This window comes from Aphidius gifuensis, linkage group LG4 (assembly GCF_014905175.1).
Source record: "Aphidius gifuensis isolate YNYX2018 linkage group LG4, ASM1490517v1, whole genome shotgun sequence".
In the NCBI taxonomy this organism is placed as follows: Eukaryota; Metazoa; Arthropoda; class Insecta; order Hymenoptera; family Braconidae; genus Aphidius; species Aphidius gifuensis.
This window is the reverse complement of record NC_057791.1, coordinates 9,093,707-9,117,157: the sequence shown is the minus strand read 5'-3', so window position 1 is coordinate 9,117,157 and position 23,451 is coordinate 9,093,707.

Genomic DNA, 23,451 nt, shown 5'->3' with positions numbered 1-23,451 from the left:
TTTTTGTTCTAAATTGAGCACACTATGGATTACTTGATAAAATCAGTAATTATTATCTGATAAAATCAGTATTAATTACACTTTAATATGTTCATAATGTTTGATCCACAATCTGATGCAACAATGATCGTTGATTTTTCACTTCTGTAGACGTATATTTCACTATATATAGACGTATATCGGATAATCAAATTGATTATCTTTAGAGTCTTATTGGACACTTTGGAGTAGCACCGTTATATTGGCATAGACTTGGTGATTTATTTATTTTATATTTTTCTTTTCTTTTTTTTTTTTTTTTTTTTTTACTTTATACCGAACTTAAAGACTCGTGATAGGTTATGTACACGTGTAATATCACCCAAGTAGAACAAACCCAATAAATATCAAATAATTAATAGAAACCCGTTGAGAAAATTACTAATATTAATTAAGCAGGTATACGCGCACACTTTGATGTGATTTATTTTAAATAATATGAAATACTATTAATAAAAATCAGCAAAATTGTAAGATGAATATAAGAGACGGTGTGAACCGTGCGGCGTCGTACCAGACATGATTATATGATTATATTTTATATTATTATATGATAATAATTTATTTATAATATTGACTAATTTCCTGTTTTAAAAAAAGAGAATGAGACATTGATGTGTTAGTTTGAAAAAAAATTATTATTGTAATTGTACAATAATTTTACAATATAATTTATTTATACTTTTTTAATCAAAGTAAAGGAAAAATGGTATACTTGATATTTATAATTATTAAGTTTATAATAGTGTATTAAAAAAGGTACTTTTTAGTTTAAAAAATAGATTTTGGTTCAAACTAAAAAGTACCTTTTTTAATAAGTATAATATATTACATATTAAAATACACATTGATATTCAAAGTTTCAATATCGATATTATTAGGATTCAACTATATATCGTCGCATTAAAGGATGAAGGGCGTAAGTGCCATTTTTGAAAATTTTTTTTTTATTAAAGGAAAAAGGGCGTAAATACAAATTTATTTATTTTTGAGTTTTTCATGTAATTTCAAAGCTTAAAAAAAAAAAAAGGAAAAAGGGCGTAACAACCTTTGATAAAAGATGAAAGGCGTATGTCCAGGGACTTACGCCTTTTTTCCGTTATCAAAATAATTTTTGATAAAAGATGAAGGGCGTATTTCCAATTTTATTTTCAATTTATTCAAAGGCAGTGTACTTAGACTGATCATTTATTTATTGATAATTATGAATAAATAATCAATAATTTAAAAACACTACCTTTGAATAAATTGAAAATAAAATTGGAAATACGCCCTTCATCTTTTATCAAAAATTATTTTGATAACGGAAAAAAGGCGTAAATCCTTGGACATACGCCTTTCATCCTTTATAAAAGGTTGTTACGCCCTTTTTCCTTTTTTTTTTTAAAGCCTTAAAATTAGATGAAAAACCCAAAAATTAATAAATTTGCACTTACGCCCTTCTTCCTTTAAAATTGACGTTTTTGGCACTTACGCCCTTTATCCTTTAATGCGACGATATTATATTTCATCTGTCGATATTCATGATTTTAAATTATTCAAGTTCGTTGAACATACTGAATGCGAGATAGTGTTATGTATTATAGTTTGGGAACTGAACTATCGAGGTGCTGTAATATATGTTACACGGCGTCGAGGGGCTATTCACGGCCAGATTTAGTGACACCATGACTACATAATGTAGTCAAAAAAGACAAATACTACACCTACTACACCTTATAATAACTACAATAACTACACCTTGACTACAACAACAAAATATAATGAGTACAATACTACAATGACTACACCATTTACTACAATAACTACACTGTTCACTACATTTTTTGAGTTTTTATTATTATTATTGATATTTTTATTAATATTATTAACACTATCATATGATACACAATATTGTTTAATAATAATGATGATTATTATCATTAATATTATTATTATAATATAATGGAATTATTTATGAGGGATTATGATATAATGAAATTTAATTTATTGGAATGTATTTATTTTCTTTATCGATACATTTAATAAACTTTCAATAATATTAAATAATATTTAATATTAAATTAAATTAGTATATTCATATAAATATTATTCTATATATATAGATATATAAATATACGTAAAAAATATTATACTATAGTGTTATTATCAAGAAAATATATATATTTTTTTTTAATTTTCATTGAAAATATTGTTTTATTTCTAGAACTGTGATCTTACTTTTTTTTTTTTATTTATCTTTTATTTTTTCTTTATTATTATTTTTTACTTAGCCGCTAGACTTTTTACTTAGTCTCCGCCCAGGTAGATACTGAGCATCCGTTCGACGTCGATTCGAAGTCGAATTTCGAGCTCGGAGCTCGATCCGACGTCCGTACGTATGTCGGTAAGACGTCGAAACGTTACGCTAAAGTAGCTTGGACGGACGTCGGAATTTGAGCTTGGATCAAGGTCGAAAAAAGCTCGATTCGACGTTGATCCAGAGGGAGCTCTAATATAATTCTGTGAGTGGGATTGAGGGCAAGAAGTTCTCATTGAAGGAACCTTAATAGTAAGTTGAATAACTAATTAACGTTAATATAATAATTAATTTATGAATTTGTTGTCCGATTGATTATTTTTTCCGTCTATTATTATTTAAAATTCGGAGAATAGCTGTAATTCACTGTTATTGCAGAGGAATTTTATTATTTATTGATTTATTTATATTAATTTTTTCGTTAGTATTTGAATTTATTAAAAATAAACTGTATTAATTTTATCTGTCAAATACATAAATAAAATGACAAAGGACATCAGCAGCTAAGGAAATAATGTGGCTAAGGAATTATGTTTTTTGCAACATTAATTCCTTAGCTACATCATTTCCCTAGCTACTGCTTTTCCTTGGACATTTTTATTTTTTAAAAATAAAATTACATGTATATTATTTATTCAATAAATTAATATGTCAAAGGAAAAGCAGTAGCTAAGGAAAAGATGTAGCTAAAGAATTAAAGTTGCTAAAAAATTATATTTTAAGCAACATTATTTCCTTAAAACATAATTCTTTGGCAATCTTAATTCCTTAGCTACATCTTTTCCTTAGCTACTGCTTTTCCATGGACATTTTTATTTATTTTATAAATAAAATACATGTAAATTTTTTTTTTTTTAATAAAAATGTCCAAGGAAAAGCAGTAGCTAATCAAAAGATGTAGTTAAGGAATTGAGGTTGCCAAAGAATTATGTTTGAAGGAAATAATGTTGCTTGAAAAATAAATTTTCGGCAACATTCATTTCTTAGCTACATCTTTTCCTTTGCTACTTTTTTTTTTTAGTATTTCAATAACTGATTTGACAAATAAAATGAATATTATTCATTTTAATTAATTGAAATACCAAGGAATAAAATAAATCGAAATAAATGAATTAATCAACAATAAAATCCTATTGCAGTAATAAAGAATGATTATTTATTAAATATTCAATAATGATAAATGCATAAATTAGCCCAGATTAGACAAGATTTAATTTCTAAATTAATTCTCATATTATCATTATTATGTTAAATTAAATTGTTCATTTAAATTCATATAAAAGTTCTCGCAATGAGAACCCTTTGTCTCTCAATTTTACTTACAGAATTGTATCAGGCCTCCCTCTGGATCGACGTCGAATCGAGCGTTTTTTGCGTAACGTTTCGACGTCAATCCGAGCTCGATTTTCGACATCAGCTGGATGTTGACCGTTGGAAATCGACTTAGATTTCTACCTGGGCGTTATAGCCAAATATATTTTTATTAGCTTAATTTTCTCCTCAGCTACATCTTTTCCTTAGTCTCAATTATAGCCAATCATATTTTTATGGGCTTAATTTCCCCCTCAGCTTCATCTTTTCCTTAGCTAAAGTTTTTCCTCAGCTACATTTTTTACTTACCGCTTAATCTTTCCCAAGTGGGAAAAATATATTTATTAGAAATATAAAATAAGTTTAATTTATATTCAAAGTATAAGTGATTCAAATTTAATTAATGTTTTAAAAAATATCAATTACATTTAATTTACATGTAATTTATATGTAATCTATATCTATACGAAAAGTAAATTTTATTTCATATTTTAAAAAATATAAATTATATTTGAAGTATAGCTAAATTTTTTTTTTGGAATGTCAAAAAAAAAAAATTTTAAGCAAATTTATTTTATGTTTTGATAAAATATAAAATATATCCACCTTTTGTATAGATATAGATTACATATAAATTAAATGTAAATTATATATAAATTAAATTTAATTTATATTTTTTAAAACATTAATTAAATTTAATTCACATATATTTTAAATATAAATTCAATTTATTCTATATTTTCAATAAATATATTTTTTTCACTTGGGTTTACTTAGTCTCAATTATAGCTAAACACACAATATCTACATAATTTTACAAGCTTAGTTTTTCCCTCAGCTACATCTTTTCCTTAGCTATATTTTTACTCAGTTTTAATTCTAGTCAAACAAACAATACCTACATATTTTTACCAGCCAAAATATTTTACTTAGCTACATCTGTTCCTTAGCTCTATTATAATATCAATTACGAATTAAACTACCACTAATACCAGAAAAATATCGATAACTCGAGAAATATTCGGAATATATTATAAAATTTTATTTGAACTTTTTTTTCTACTTGATCATTTTTATCAATCGTTATTATAAACTTAAAAAAAAATCGATATATCGAAATTTTAAAATCATTGATTATTGAAAATTACTGAACAACAATAATTCTATGGAAATAAAAAAAAATAGAATAAAAACAAACAATATTTTCATAAATGAATGAAAAAAATTTGTTTAAATGAGTACTTATTATCATTTTGTTTTTTTTTTTTCAAATTTCAAGGTTTTTTTTTTTGCTTCAAAAAATATTGCTTATGGCAGAAAAAGTCCATTATGCGGGCGATAGAGTTTTGGTAGACGCATTTTTTGAGCCTAAAACGAAGTCTCTATCTTGATTTTTTTTACGAGTTATTGCTGGCGCCGCTTTTCGTTTTTTTGATTAATCTCTTAGATTATGAGTTATCAGTTAATTAAAATAAAGAACATACATGTTTAGTGAAAACAATAAAAATTATTATATGGTTGAATAAAAAATACTGCACAATTTAATAAATATTCTTATATATATAATAAAAATTATCATGTACACATATAAAAGTTAGCATAGACTTAAATATTTTTTACTATATAGCTTTGTAAAAATTCTGGTTGTGGGGCGAAATAACACAAAGATGGCCGACTGATTGAACAAATGATTGAATTGTCGAGTGATTTCAAGCATTTCTACAGCCTCATCTGTTGAAGCTAGGTATAGGGTTAAGCGAGGTTTATTGTTAGTTATTTATTTCGCAACAATTTATCAAGAATAACTTTTTTCTATTTAACAATTAGTTTTCGAGTTTTGAGCGTGTAAACAGAAAAGAAAAAATGTTGCCGGGAATTGATTGCTATTCTCCGTGAATCTAGCACAAACTGCCCAACTTAACACTAAAAATGTCCAACTTTTAAATAAAATTTGTAATAAAATTTAGTAAATTCTAAAACCGGTAGTGGGTAAATTCTCAGCCTGCTAAAATTTACTTGTGAGTGTCGTGAGTTTAGTCATTTTTTTAAACAGAAATTACAATAAAATTGTGTAAATTTTATGGTTTAGTAGTGTATATAGTCAATGGCCAGATTTTTTACATAATTTTATTGTAAAAATTATGTATCAATATACGAATAATTCTTATAAATGACGGGGGAACGCAGTTTTTACTATTTATTTTGTAATTTTTTCTTTTACTTTTGTAATTTTTAGTTAAAATTTCTCTCAGTGTACTTATTCAGAAAAAAAAAAATGTCTTTTTTTTTTTAATTTCAAGGACTTTTTTTTTGCTTGAAAAACTATTGCTTATGGCCGAAAAAGTCCACGATGCGGGCTCTAGAGTTTTTGTAGACGAATTTTTTCAGCCTCAAACGAAATCTTTATCTTGATTTTTTTTACGAGTTATTGCTGGCGCCGTTTTTTTGCGCCATTGAAAAATTTTTGTATAAACGTCTGTCTTTTTTTTATTTGGTTGCTAAACCATTTTGAAGGAATAGAATATAATAAAGAAATTTCTGAAGCTCATCGCAACCTTCGTAACTTATACTCTCAGATTCATAGTTTAGATGATATTAAATTTGGGAAAGGAAGAAAAACCATTATTCACAGGAGGAAAGTTCATGATGATTTTTAAAGAGTTTTAGAGGCGCTTTTTTGAGTTATGAACAAAGTCTCTAAGTTTAGTGGTTCAAAAGTTATAGACTTTTGTTTTTTTTGGTTGATAAAATCAATACTGCGGCTGAGTCTATGGCTCCTAGCCTCCGTAAAAAAAAAAAAATTGGGTGGTTTTTATTACAAGATTATTAACATATATTGAAATCGTTATTGTGAAAAAGAGCCCAATTTTTAAAATTTTTTCATTTTTATCCAGCGAATTATTAAACTTTATACTTTAAAATTTTGACATATCTTTTTGAATATTCTTGAAGATATGATAAATAAAAAGCAGATAAAAAACTGAGGCTTTTTGAGGACATAAATCGTAAATTTATGTTTTGTTTTTATTTAATATTCATTTAATAATAAATTCATTAATTTGTTACTTGTAATAGCTAGATTTAGAGATATTCAATTTAATAGTCACAGGTAGATAACTTGCATGTTAGATTCGATGAATTCAACTTTTTATTTTTTTTTTTCAAGTATCAATTTTGTTACAAAAATCAATTGGCGACTGTTGTTGTCGTGTAAACCAAGATGTCGACGAAAATGCAAGAAAGCAAAGAAGACATCTTTCTGAAGTAATCTGTCTCTTTCATTTTTTATTATAGTAAGTTGAAATGGAATATTGAATCTAACATCCCAGGTAGGAAGTGACGACGGGCACAAGCCTGGGACAAGCCTGATTACCCGGCTCTCGGGCCTGTGTCAGGCCTGAGACACAAGCCTGTGTCAAGTCTGGAATGTTCACGATGTATTTGCTGGTGTCGGACTAGTGTATCGGGCTTGACACAGGCCTGTGTTCACAGTCTTGTATTCCCAGGCTTGACACCGGTTCGCAACAAAAATTATAAAAAAATATAAATAAACAGTTATTATTAATTTATCAAGTTGACATAATTATTTTTTACGCGATACAATTTGAATTAACGATAATTATATGAACGAAAATAAACGACGTAACGGGGGATCGATCCTAGGTCACTCAAGTGGAACTACAATGCTCTATCAAGTCAACCACCGGGGTATTAATGAAAGAGTCAGTCAAAATTTTTTATATGAATGAATTTATTCGAGAGTCAATTCACAGTCCTTGTAAAAGCCTGGCACGATAGTCAAAACCTAATAATTTTTATTTAAAATTTCTATTTACAATTTATTGATCTACTTAATATAATTTTTTTTTTTAATTGAATATATGCACAAGTCAAGTCCCGGTGGGGAATCTTGCAGGCACCAACTTGATTTCTAAACCTTGTGTCCCAAGTTTGTGTCGAGCCTGTTACGATGGTCTGACTCTAGGCTCACACAAAGCCTTGGAAATCAGTCTTGTGTCAAGATTGGATTTTAAGTTTGACACAAGCTTGGTATACCAAGCGTAAACATGACATTTATTTCGATTCATCAGGCATTATAATTGTGTCAAGCCTGTACTTTTTTGTTTTACCCGGCTTCACACGAGCCTTGTGTCAAGCTCGTTTTATCAAGCTTGACACGAGACTTGACTTGTGCATATATTCAATTAAAAAAAAAAAAAATTATAATATTTAAATCTACATATAGAGTGTAAATAGAAATTTCAAATAGCAATTACTAGGTTTTGAGTATCGTGCCAATCTGTTACAAGGACTGTGTATTAAGTCTCGAATATATCTTTAATTCATATCAAAATTTTTTGTGAGTCTGTTATGAATACCCCGGTGGTTGACGTGATAGAGCATCGGAATTCCACGTGAGAGACCTAGGATCGATCCCCCAGTACGCCGTTTATTTTCGCTCAAATTATTATCGTTAATTCAACTTGGATCGTGTAAATAATAATAATGTCAAAAATAATAAATTAATAATAATAGTTATTTATATTTATTTATAATTTTTTTTGCAAGACTGTCTCAAGCTTGGATTCAAAGCTTGTGTCAAGCTTGGATTCGAAGCTTGACACAAGCAAATACATGGTTATCATTCCAGGCTCTTACCAAGCTTGACACACGCTTGGAATCCAAGCTTGACACAAGCTTCGAAGCCTGGAATCCAAGCTTGACACAAGCTTGTCCCAATCGTCGATTCCTACCTGGGTGTGAGGCTTCGTAAAACGGGCTTGACACAAGACTCGTGTGAGGCCGGGGAAAACAAAAAACACAGGCTTGACACAGGCTTGGATTATTGAGGCCTGTGTGAGGCCGGTTAAAGACAACGGGGACAGTCTTGTGTCAAGAAGGCTGTGTGAGGCCGGGAAAAGGACAGGTGGCGTAAAAATTAAAAAAACTAAGTCCATTATTTTGAACCTGGAAAAACTAGACGAAACTAGTCAATAAATAAAAATGACAACGGACGCTCATGGAAGCCAGAATAAACGATAAGTCACGTTCCGCATCCCTGGAGCGCTTGGGCCTGACCCGAGTGGAAATTTTGGTCTGATTCGGATCCGATTTGGATCAGGTTTACCTGATATAAGGTCCGATTCGGACCCGGATGTAACGCCGGTAGAGATCTGGATCGGATCAGGGAACACGGATCCGGTTGTAATAAAGACCCCTTAGCAAAATCGGATTGCAAAATGCATATCCAGCATAGATCCGAATTTATACTTAAACCGGATCCGAATTGATACTTAAACCGGATCCGAATTTATATTTAAACCGGATCCGAATTTATACTTAAACTCGATCCGAATTTATACTTAAACCGGATCCAAATTTATACTTAAATCGGATCTGAATTTTGATTTAGAAAAAAAAAAATTATTCTTTTTGGAAAGCCGGATCCGGTTAGCCTTAGCCATAACGGATCCGAAAAAGGTCAGGAAACTTGGATCCGGATTACCTTAGCCATACCGGATCCAAAGCCAGACTCAATTTCCATTCAGGGAGTTTCGTCCCGTGTAGGAATCGCCAAGCATGGAAACACGGCCATACACTGGCCGATAAACGGCAGCCCATGATTGGTAGCCAAGCAAGGGCCATTAATGGGATATACTTGGCAAACGATCGGTCCATTATTGTGTTGCCAAGATTAGCAGTCTTGTCTTGGCCATTAATTGGCTGGCCATTCATCGGCCAATTCATGGTAAATGCATTGCTGGCCATTTAATGGCTGCCGTTCAATGGCCGATCCTTGGAAAATTCATGGCTGGCCATTTAATGGATACCATTCATCGGCCAATTCATGGCGATTTCATGGCTGGCCATTTAATGGCTGCCGTTCATCGGCCAATTCATGGCAAATTCATGGCTGGCCATTAATGGCTATCAACCATCAGCTAATTTTTGACAAAAAAAAAACAAGACAATAGAAAAAAAATGATCATACAGTTGCTGAAGCAACTGTGCCTTCCCTGCGGGGGGAATTTTAATTTCTTCTTCAATATATATTAAAATTCGTGACTACAAATTTATTTCATTCTCTATTGTTACAATGATTATTATTACAGCTAAAATTTATTTAATTTTCATTCATTTTGCTTGTTCCTTCTTTTTGTTTTTTCTTCATATTCAGCAATTTTTTCATTATATTTAGTAATTTTTCCTCTATATTTGCTGATATTTTCCCATATTTATTCCTTTTTTTTTCTTTATAATATTCACTGATTTTTCTTTGATATTTTTCTATTTTTTTCTACATTGTTCTTTACATTTACTGATATTTTCCCATATGTATCGTTTTTTTCTTCATATTCAGTGATTTTTCCTTCATATTTACTGATGTTTCCCTGATATTTTCCCATAATTATAAGAGTTTATTTTATATTTAGCGCTTTTTTCTTTATTTTTTGCTGATATTTTTCCATATTTATCGGTTTTTTCTTTATATTCAGTAATTTTTCCTTCATATTTACTAATATTTTCCTATATTTATCGTTTTTTTTCTTTATATTCAGTGATTTTTCTATATTTTCCTTCATATTTGATGATGTTCCCCATATTTATCGTATTTAGATTAAGGGACTTAGAAAATTTTAGGGGAGGGGGGGGGGGGTCCAGGTGAAAAGCGAAAACAATAGGAAATTAAAATTCCCTAAAAAAAAATCAACAATGGAGCATTAAAATTAAATGAATAAATAAATATATTTGTATTTGAATAATCATCTTCAAAAAAGTCTACCAAGTCTACGAGTGAACTTAATTACTACAAGAGAACAAAAAACTTCCAAAATATATATATCGCGCTCGTGGCTCAGTTAGTTAAAGCATAGGTTAGTGTAGGTTTAGGTTTTCGGTCGAGAGTTCGCGCCCGGCGAGAGGCAGGAAAAAAAAAAATTAGCGTGTTGCGAGTACGCGCGGGGGAAGTGAAACTTCTTTCAGAGTAGTTTCATGTCACGCTGAATATTAATAATAATAATAATAATAATATTAAAACTGACAATAATATTCAAATATAAATATTATTAGTTAATAATAATTATTAGTTTTTATATTTCGAATATTATTATTATAAATTTTATTATTTATATCGTCACATTAATGGAAGAAGGGCGTAAGTGCCATTTTTAGGAATTTTTTTTCTTTTAAAAGAAAAAGGGCGTGAGTGCGAATTTATAAATTTTCGGGCTTTGCATCCAATTTTAAGGCTTAAAGAAAAAAAAAAGTGCGTATGTTCAGGGACTTACGCCTTTTTTCCATTCTCAAAATCATTTTTAATAAAAGATGAAGATTTGTAATTATTTTTATGTTTTTCTTATTGATAATAAATTATGTATAATTATCAGTAAACAATCAATAATTTAAAAAATCCTGCCATTAAATAAATTTCAAATAAAATTGAAAATATGCCCTTCATCTTTTATCAAAAATTATTTTGATAACGGGAAAAAAGGCGTAGATCCTTGGACATACGCCCTTTATCCTTTATCAAAGGTTGTTACGCCAATTTTCCTTCTTTTTTAAGTATTAAAATTAGATGAAAAACCCGAAAATTTATAAATTTTCACTTACGCCCTTTTTTCTTTAAAATTGACGTTTTTGGCACTTACGCCCTTCATTCTTTAATGCGACGATATAATTGATACCATCGATATTATTACTAATATTATATTGATATTATTGTTAATCATAATATTATTGGAGTTATTATTATTTATAATAATATTATTCATATATAACCATAGTATAAATAAAATAATAATTTCAAAAATATCATCGATAATAATACTATCAATATAATATTAGTAATAATAACAATAATATTATCGATTTATAATAATATCAGTGATATCAATAATATGAATAATAATATTGACAATAACATTCATATATAAATATTGATAATTATTAGTATTGATATTCAAAATATATATTATTATTATAGATATTATTATTAATATCAATACTATTGTGAATAATTGGTAATATTATCAAAATTATTGTTGTTATAATTATCATTTATATATATTTATAATAATTTTATTGTTATTATAATAATGATTCTTTAAACCCGCGAGATAACTATTGCTTGATACGTTTAAATGAATTTTTTTTAAAAATCAATTATTTAAGTATTAAACTCAGTTGAACTGTTTAATAATATTTAAATAAATAAACAAACGAAAAGTCGCACACGCATACACACATAGCAGCTGACGCTTCGAGTTTATACGCTATATATAGTGCATGTATAATGCTTGCCGGTATAGCAGAGAGTATGGCAGAAAGTATACACTATACGAGAGAACGTCGACAAACGAGCATACGGGAGAGTAAACGCGAGAGTATACGCGAGCGCGTAACGCTAGCAGGGCCTCGAATTTTTTTGCTACCCTCCGTAAAGAAGTTTCACTTCAAAAAACATTTATTATAAAATAAAACAGAGTTGGACTCGATAATCTATATATGCAATTGAAAAAAAAAATATTTTTTTTATCTATAAAATAAGAATTCGCAAGTAATGGGCCAATCTTTTGCAAATTTTAATGGACCAATCTTGGCAAATTCTTTAATGGGCCAATCTTGGTAAATGTTAATGGGCCAATAATGGCAGCCAATATAAGAATGGTGCCGGCGCCCCGGCGTATGAGGGCCCTTGGAACGGCAGAATTTCGCCATGCATCGGCCGTTGCATGGCCGTGTTGTAGTCTCCTACACGGGGTTGACAATGATATAATGTAATATATATATATATATAACAGTTGAACTGAACACACACACTCTGATAAATTCAACAATGAGTTCTGTAAGACTTTTTGCAAATTCGGAAAAAGTGTATATCTGTACGGTTATATGTATTTTAGTTATAAATGTACTAACACGCGTTTTCTAGATTTTAGAACAGTCGTTCTGGATTTTTGTCTTAATTTTTTCAGAGTATTCAAGTCGTGACTCTTTAGAATAATTGTTTAAGTAGTCACAATAATATCAAACACTTTGGGCAATAAAAGAAAATGTTATTAATTTATTCAATATTGTATCATACATGAAAACATCAAGTGACATCAATTAGTAAGAAATGATTGCAAGGACGCGTGCGAAAAACAAAATTGGACCCTGAGGGGGTAATTACGTGTACATCGAAGAAATTTGAAATAGGCGTATTCGATAAATCGCTCGTAACTTGAACTGGCTGCTTCGTTAAGTGTAACATAACATATAACACGCGTATGTTAAATTGACAATCCGGTCATGATAGGAACGGAAAAAGAAAAAAGGGGACAATTTGATGAGAGGGTATCGCTTACGAATTATTATAAAACTTATATGGCACGCAGTGGTATCAGCCATGACCTCCTGTGGGGTACGATATCAAATATACAATAGATTCGAACCAACTGTCGCATTTTAGTTTATTCCATCCTTATCTATCATAATATAAGTTCAACAAGGAGATAATATCGGAATAAAAACACAGATGACAAAGCAGCATTTACGCGTGCTTTATGGGCCGTCAAATTAAAAGATTCTTCACTTGATTTCCTAAAAATAAATTTACTATTACTGTGATTTGATCTGGCAACAACAATATAATAAGTCGAATAGAATATAACTTCTGTAATGGGCCTTCTATACTATCAGATCGTCATTCTACTGAAATTTCATGATGAATTAAATAGAAAATTCTTCAACAGAAAAAAAAAAAATTAAATAGCGAATAATTTTTTTTTTCATTTTTTTGACGCGTAGTGGGTTATTGCATGTAGACCCTCAATTATCAATAGTTTTGAACTTACAGAATTTTATATACCAAACTAAATTTTTGGAACCTATGAAGGGTAGAAGAGAAATTCACATACTTTTACGAATATTCGGCTGTAAATACCCTGAGTGGAAATCCGATCAGGCTCACTGGAATTGACCTCAGATCCTGATCAAAAATTGATCGAGTTACTTTATTTTAGGAAGCTTGATTGAATCCTGATCGAGATTTGATCTAGATGCTTTTTTCCGTTTACTTCTCTTTTAATTATTATTTAATGCAATAAAAAATGGATAAGCTAAAAATTTACGGCCCTATTTATTCTTTTTTTTCAAATATAACTCATCATAACTTACTTGAAAATAATTGTTGAATCATTTTGAAATTGAAAATATATGTTGATGAAAACATAGCGATGCATTTAGTGTTAATAAAAATTTGATTCGCCGATATCGTTTATTCATAATTTAGTGTTTATTTGATAGCAGTCGGAAACGACGTTTGTTAAAATTTAACGAGAATAATTATCTAGAGAATCTCAATACTTATAAATACTTTTGAGTGACAACTTTGTTTATATCATAAAGTTTTTTTGTGAAATATCAGACATTTTTATCGATAAACAAAAAAGATATAGGTTTTACAACAAATTGCACGGCTTTCTTAAAGTTTTGGCAAAAATATCATGAGTAAATGGATAAATCATATTTTTAACATAATTTATCTTCAATATGCAATAATTTTAATAAATACGAGATATGTCTTTAATATATAATTTAATGTATAAACTTATGAAATGGATATATTCTGAATATACCCTACATACAATAATGTAAATATACAGATGATGTAAATAGATCTTTTTCTCATTTATTGTTTCATGTAAATCATGAATATCCTCGATTTATGGAAAATATAATTAGGATATAAAGAGTATACATACGTAAATTATATTAATTTTGGCCAAAAATGCTATATCCAACACGGAGAGAAATTTTAAGTAAATATTACTGAAGCGTAGTAGTAGAATTGATTAGTGACAAAGAATCTCGGACTTGTTCCTATATATATATATATAATTAATTATTCCCTCTCTATATCTTGAAATTTTACTGAAGGCTTTATACGGATAAAAATTTTTAGCTGTACCCGTGTAGGAATCGCCAAGCATGGAAACATGGCCATACACTGGCCGATAAACGGCAGCCCATGATTGGTAGCCAAGCAAGGGCCATTAATGGGATATACTTGGCAAACGATCGGTCCATTATTGTGTTGCCAAGATTGGCAGTCTTGTCTTGGCCAACGTCTGGCCATTAATTGGCTGGCCATTTAATGGTTACCATTCATCGGCCAATTCATGGTAAATGCATTGCTGGCCATTTAATGGCTGCCGTTCATTGGCCGATCCTTGGCAAATTCATGGCTGGCCATTTAATGGGTACCATTCATCGGCCAATTCATGGCAAATTCATGGCAAATTCATGGCTGGCCATTTAATGGCTACCGTTCATCGGCCAATTCATGGCATATTCATGGCCGGCCATTTAATGGCTGCCGTTCATCGGCCAATTCATGGCAAATTCATGACTGGCCATTAATGGCTGCCGTTCATTGGCCGATCCTTGGCAAATTCATGGCTGGCCACTTAATGGCTACCGTTCATCGGCCAATTCATGGCATATTCATGGCTGGCCATTTAATGGCTGCCGTTTATCGGCCAATTCATGGCAAATTCATGACTGGCCATTAATGGCTGCCGTTCATCGGCCAATTCATGGCTGGCCATTTAATGGCTGCCGTTCATCGGCAAATTCATGGCTGGCCATTTAATGGCTACCGTTCATCGGCCAATTCATGGCAAATTCATGGCTGGCCATTTAATGGCTGCCGTTCATCGGCAAATTCATGGCTGGCCATTTAATGGCTACCGTTCATCGGCCAATTCATGGCAAATTCATGGCTGGCCATTAATGGCTGCCGTTCATCGGCCAATTCATGGCAAATTCATGGCTGGCCATTAATGGCTACCAACCATCAGCTAATTTTTGACAAAAAAAAAACAAGACAATAGAAAAAAAAAATTCAACAATGGAGCATTAAAATTAAATAAATAAATAAATATATTTGTATTTGAATAATCATCTTCAAAAAAGTCTACCAAGTCTACGAGTGAACTTAATTACTACAAGAGAACAAAAAACTTCTTTACGGAGGGTAACGACAAAATTCGAGGCCCCGCTAGCGTCACGCTGAGTGTCACACGCTCTGTTATACTCTCTGTTATACGCTCTGTCACAAGCGGATAAAGAGGGGATAATTACATAGAGAGAGTGGAGAAGCTGGCAAGCATACAACTATAGCGTATGATAGCGTACAAACTCGGAGCGTCAGCTGGTTTGTGTGTATGCATGTGCGACTTGAAACTTTGTTTTTTTATTTGAATATTATTAAACAGTATACCTAACTGAGTATAGATCATATTCAAAATATTAATATTGATAATACTATCAATATTATATCGTAATTAATATTATTATTATTATTATAAATATTATTGTTTATAAAATTATTGTTATTATTATTATTCATACTATAAATATATATAAATGATGATAATTATAACAACAATAATTTCGATAATATTATCAGCTATTCAGAATAGTATTGATAATAATAATATCTATAATAATAATATTTTAAATATAAATACTAATTATTATCAATATTTATATATAAATGGTATTTTTAATATTATTATAATTTTTATTATTATTACTATTGATATTATTATTATCAATGATATTTTTGGAATCATTGTTATTTTATTCATACTATGGTTATATATGAATAATATTATTATAAAAATTTTTGTTTGTTGATATCTAATAAATAAATAATTATAATAATTTATCTCATATACCCGATAATAGCATTCTTCACAATCTTCAATTTGGTTCTAATACGAACTTTCTAACTATATTAATTTATGAGATATGACCATTTTATTAAATTTATATAGTGAATTTAATACTATAGGCTTCGTCTACGTAATAACAATAATTCCAATAATATTATGATTAACAATAATATCAATATAATATTAGTAATATCAATGGTATAAATTATATCGTTGCATTAAAGGATGAAGGGCGTAAGTGCAAATTTATAAATTTCCGGGTTCTTCATCTCAATTCAAGACTTAAAAAAAAAAGGGAAAAAGGGAGTAAATGTCCAAGGATTTACGCCTTTTTTCCGTTATCAAAATAATTTTTGATAAAAGATGAAGGTCGTATTTCCAATTTTATTCAAAATTTATTTTATGACAGGATTTTTTAAATTATTAATTGTTTACTGATAATTATAAATAATTTATTATTAATAAAAAAAACATGAAAATAATTACAAATCTTCATCTATTATTAAAAATGATTTTGATAATGGAAAAAAAGGCATAAGTCCCTGAACATACGCCTTTTATTCTTTATAGAAGGTTGTTACGCCTTCTTCTTTTTTTAACCATAAAATTAGATGAAAAACCCGAAAATTTATGAATTTGCATTTACGCCCTTTTTCTTTCAATAAAAAAAAATTCCCAAAAATGGTACTTACGCCTTTTTTCCATTAATGCGACGATATTAATAATAAAATTTATAATAATAATATTTGAAATATTTATACCAATAATTATTAATATTTATATTTGAATATTATTGTCAGTATTAATATTATTTTATTATCATTATTATTATTATTAGTATACAGCGATGTATCCAGCGCGACATGCAACTACTCCGAAAGAAGTTTTACTTCTCCCGCGCGTAGTCGTAACACGCCAATTTTTTTTAGTATATCTTTTTTTTTTTTTTAATTCAATTAAATCACTTTAATTGAATAGTTTTCAATCAATTAAGAATATAAACAATAAATAAATAAAAGAAAAAAAAATCATTATATATGTACAGTTCAACATGAAAATAATAATATTACTGTTTTCAAATAAAAAATAAATTCTAAACAACAAAGGATTTTTTTTTTTTTTACATTCACATGCTCATAACTCAAAAACTGAGAGAAAAATAAAAAAAAGTCTTTTATTCACTGAAAAACATTTCTTTTTTTAGGAGAAAACGTCTTAGCAGTATATTGTTTGAAAAAAGAAGAAAACAGTTTATTATAAACAATAATTGGTTTGTAATGAGAAAAAGAAAAGTCTTGATATAAACAATGTTCTGTTTGTTTCATGATGATAGTGTCTTGTTTTGAACGATAGATGTTTTGCTTCAAAAAGGATACTTCTAAACGTAAACCACATTTTTTCTTGACACAAATGAAATTCTGTTTTTTTTATGCAGAGCGCGTCTTGTTTTAAACCATAGAATGGTTTGCTTCAAAAAGAATACTTCTAAAAATATGCCACTAGCTTCTTGTTGAAAACGGTCGTTGATTTATAACAAGCCAATCAACTACTTATTTCAAACGACAAAATGTTTGATGCACACGATCAATTGATTAAATATTTAAATAAAAAAAAAAAAAAAAGACTTGGTAACGTTTGTCGGGGCGTGTGGCCCTTGTCAGCCGTTGAAAATTAGATATTTGCAATTCTTCGGTTAGGGCCATGGTTATCTTAATTGTTCTTAATTTTAATTTTATGGTTTATTAATAATAAAATTTTTCAAAAATAGATTTTGATGTTTATTGTTTTTTTTTCTTAAAAACTATCGGAAATAGCAGAGAGAAACCCAGAATGCGGGCGATAGAGTCGTCGAAGACGCATTCTTAAAGCCTAAAGTGATGCCTCTCAGTCAATTAGCTCGTAAGTTATGAATTTTTTCCTTTTTTCGTTCTAGAATATCATACTGCGGCTGAGTCTATGGCTCCTAGCCTCCGTATATGTATATTGATTTCATTTTAGTAGAACATTGATGATACAAGTTGATGGAACCGAATTTTTCTTTTTCCTAACTAAAGAACCTAACTGCCTCGAGCGGGAATCGAACTAGGGTTAAACTGGTCAGAAAGTTAACAGGTTACCGATGCGCCACAGAACCGAACATGATAATAGTAGTTTATCAGTTATACATCAAGAACGTTCAGATACAATTAATAAATTAGATATACAAAAGATACAATTATCATTATTTTTTAAGTTGCAATAATAATTCTCTACATTGAAAAAGTCTCTAGATATATTACTGGTATCCCATTTTCATCGACTAAGTTATTTTTAAGTTTCATATAATTTTGATATTTTTAATTTAATTGATTAATAACTTTCAATCGACTTGTAAACAACAAAATTTGACAGTATATAATGAACATGTATTATGTCCGCACTTGATAAAAATGAGATACCAGTAATGTATCTAGGGACTTTTTCAATTTGGAGAATTATCACTGCAACTTGGCTGTCAAAAATGCTAAATTGTATTATTCTTTTCGACCTTAAAAATAAAATCATTAAAATAAATAAAATAAACATTATTAATAATAAATTATATTAATTCAATTGAAAAAAAAAATTGAATAAAGATGATGGATAATTTTATTCGCTATAGATTAAGAAAAATGTTTATTCGAGAAAAATTTAAAAAAAGAAAAATTCACCTCATAATTTTGTTAAATGTATTTTTTTTCAATCAATATTTATTATTAATATTATTTGAATAATATCTACAATATGTCCACATGCATATATAATAAACAATTTTCGAAAGGATTGAATCTGGCACTAAACAATTAATTTTGTTGTTAGCTCGCATCACTAGTTTGTGTTAATATTGTGTTAATGTGTGTGATATTGTCAAAAATAAAAGATGGATACCATCATTTTTGAATCCGATATTGTCTTATACGCCATGCAGTGTTGATAAGACCCGAATACTTTCTTTAGAAAATAATTTAGGTAATACATTTAATTATTCCCAAGTGAAAAAATATATTTATTGGAAATATAAAATAAATTTAATTTATATTTAAAATATATGTGAATTAAATTTGATTAATGTTTTAAAAAATATAAATTAAATTTAATTTACATGTAATTTGTATTTAATTCATATGTAATCTATATCTATACAAAAAGTAAATTTATTTCATATTTTTGAAAAATATAAATTAAATTTAAAGTACATCCGAATTTTTTTTTTGCAATGTCGAAAAAAAAAAAATTTTAAGTAAATTTATTTTATGTTTTGAAAAAATATAAAATACATTTACTTTTTGTATAGATATAGATTACATATGAATTAAATGTAAATTAAATGTAAATTAAATTAAATTTATATTTTTTAAAACATTAATTAAATTTAATTCACATATATTTTAAATATAAATTAAATTTGTTTTATATTTCCAATAAATATATTTTTTTTACTAGGGTTTCGTGGAAGTTAGTTTTGTAGCCCTATTCGATCCTCATATCAAGAAATTCCTTGTTATTTCTATTATTATTTATCAGCTTTTGAGATAAATGCCGTCATTACAAGTTTTGTTTAGTTAAGTTCGATGTTATTTTTAAACACTCCCTTTAATTAAAGCCCATGTTCAACCTCTCTAAGTTATGCCAACTTTCATTTATTATATAAAAGAAAAAGTTTAATTTTTTATCAAGCTAACACAAGGCTCTATGTCAAATATAGTCTTTATATTTAAAAAAAGTAAACTGTTGGATATCTTCTTTGTTGATTATGTTCTTCTAACAAAGTTACTAAATTGACCAAAAGATTCGTTCAATGATCTGTTCTATTAATTTGAAAAACTTCCATCAGCTACTTCAATTATCATAAACCAATGGTTTTTGTTATTCTACACTGAGAAAACAAACTAACATTTTTTACTGTGCTAGCAAGGTAATTGTCGTAAAAAAAAGATTTGTCTACCTACAACTACATTTTTGCAACTTCTCCGAAAGTAGTTTCACTTCCCCCACGCGTACTCGCAACCCGGTTAATTTTTCTTTTTTTTTTTTTGGGTTTGTTAAATAAAATATCTTTCTTATAAGTATCATTGAAAGACTTTAAATGGCATTCGAAAAGTATCTTTGATGGCGTGATAATGTTGTCTGTTGGCGAAATAATCTGATTTTTTTATCGCGAGAGCACAAAAACTTATAGTGCTGCAGTGTTTAACAAAATTTATATGGCGGTAAAACAGATTGTGCGTAAATACAACTTCCAGGAAATATCAGTTTCTGTCACCTTTTTATAGTGTTATAGTAGTTTTTTTTTTTATAGTAGTTATAGTAGTTATAACACAATAATTTTTGTGATGTGTAAAAATCATTGCTTTTTCTGGCTAAAATTATTTTGAGTGGAAACTACTATCGTGTCTTTCAGAAAATGACACGATAGTAATCATTAAAATGAGCATGTATAAATTTCAAGAGGGTCAAAGTTATCGAGTAATGGTATTTACTTTTCTTTAAACAGAGGTACCTAATACAATTTTCTAAGTGACGTGTAATCCGATGTTTTTTAATAGATAAAATCATGAAAATATGAAAAATTATCAACTGAAAAAAAATAGAAGTTGAAAATAATTCATTGTTGTTATACTAGTAGCATAGTCAGTTATAAGTTGTTTTTTTCATGAGTTGTAACAAGTATTAGAAAACTCTTTTCAAGGTATTTTTACTAATGTGGCAGAAAATAATTTTTTTTTTTTTCGATTTATTACAGAACCAGAAAATAGATATGCATCGTCAACTTGAGACCTTGCCTACCATTAGATACAAAAAGATAGGGTGACATCTCATTAGTAAGACAAATTGCTTTTCTTCTATATACAGTATACACTCTCCCACATTGTTTTATCGACCTCATCATGTTTCTTTTTTAACGTGTTTACAACAATTTGTCATTATACATATCATACATTTGTGAGGGCTTGTTAAGTATATTGACTCCAGACATTTGGGTATGGAAATTTTGATGAATTGTCATAAGTCACACTTAAAGTTTTTTTGTCTTATATTTCTTAACTCATGAATGAACGATTTGTATTTTATATTTTATGCTAATGCAAGCTTCGGTTTAATACTTATGGCATGTAATAATTTGAAAGCTAATACTATCGTCATCGTTTTGTCGCACGTTGTTGATGTCGTGGGCAAATGTATTAAGGTCTCGCATTGCTAAACTAATTGGTTAAATCTGTTGGGTCTCATAACGGAGAGGCTAATTAGGTGATTTCCTGACAAATTATAACTATCCCGACGACTTCCACCTCTCTCATAGCGGTATCGTTTGTCATATGACACTTAAAAAAACAGCTGGCTGCAGTTATGCACTTTACATTCGTCTTCGTTTTCTGTTATTTTATCTTTTCTTTTTTTAGTCAAACTACAATTTATCTGACACATCATGTCGAAAAAATTAAAAATCGCATCTGAATATTTGAAACGAAATATTTTAAAAATGTCTCTGATAAATAATTTTTTTTTTCCTTGCGTGACATGACTCATATGGATAATAATATACCCTTAATGGTTGGTTATGAAGACTGGTACGAAAACTTTGATCTCACCAACAGCTTGGATTCGTGGATGTATTATTCTTTGATTCAATTATCTCTTTGCAAATATAATATACGACAAAAAGTTAACAAATAAATTCTCATTTCAAGTCATGATTTTATGGTTGTATAGCTGTTTTTATCGATAAACATAGTGACTATACGGACAGAAATTTTGAGTAAAAATCGCATTCCCGGTTAGGTAAAAAGTAGTGAAGTTATTTAAATGTTACTCACTGTAGTTTCGCACATCAGTAAAAACTTTGGTGCTGCCTTGTAAAATTGAAAAGTAAACAAGAGTATTGTTTTCCTTTGGTTTTTATTTTCGTAGTAGAGATATATAGACCAAATTCTTTGAACTTTATAATTTACTGAGTATTATTTTGTTTTAATTATAGCTTAAGCTAATTTTGAATTTTGAATTCTGGAAGAAAAGTTTTTGTATTTTGAGATTTTGAATATTAAAGTTAAAACATTCTATTTATTCATTTCTGGAAAGACTATGAATGTTTCGTGATAAAAAGTACTACATATCTTACTAAAAAGTAGATTTGCATCTGAGTAAGCAATTGAATGTGAGGATGTGTTAACACGTTGAGCGCTTGACGCTCTAGAAAATACAACGTTGCCCGAGTGAAAATTTAAATCAGATTTTGATCCGGATCGGATCATGCAACTTGGCCAGGATTGGATCAGGATGGAACGTATAATTTTTAGATTCGGATCCAAATCAGGTCAGGATACCTGACCAGTTCGTAAGGTTGGAATAATGATACCTGGTCAGGAGCGGATCAGGAAACCCAAATGATTATATAGAAAATATTATAAATTGAGAAAAAAAAATATTTTTTTTATTTGTTTGTTCATTCTTTATTTATCTACTAAATCAATGCAAACTGATAAAAGAAATATTGTTTGATTATGTGACCTAAATTATTACCGCAAACAAGGCGTAATTCCTTGACTTTCCCATTTCTACCGACAGGCCTTAGTACGCTCAGTCATTCAGACTATCGATGATTGGTATGATTTTTTCGCATCTATAAACTAGGTCAGTTAAAATAGACATTGAGTTCTTAAACCTTCTAAAATAATAATATGATTTAATAAAGAAAAATTTATAAAATAGTAAACTTTTAAAACAATGCATTGACAATTAAAAATATGATTGGATGCACACGTAGAAGAACGAACCGTATTTTTTAAAATACAGTTGCCCTACCAATCAAATAAATCAAGCACTTCTTCAGAGAAGAAGTGACCGTCTAGATAAAAACGTTGAATGTTTTCACGTCAGTCGCCGATTTCTGAAATAAATCTGCCATGATCTTTTGTGTTCAAGATGGCTGCCAACGTAGGGTATTCTCTGAATTTAATTGACAAATCGAAATATAATTGGATGGACACGTAGAAGAACAAACGGTATTTTTTAAAATCAAGTTGCACTAACAATTAAATTAATCAAGCACTTCTTTAGAGA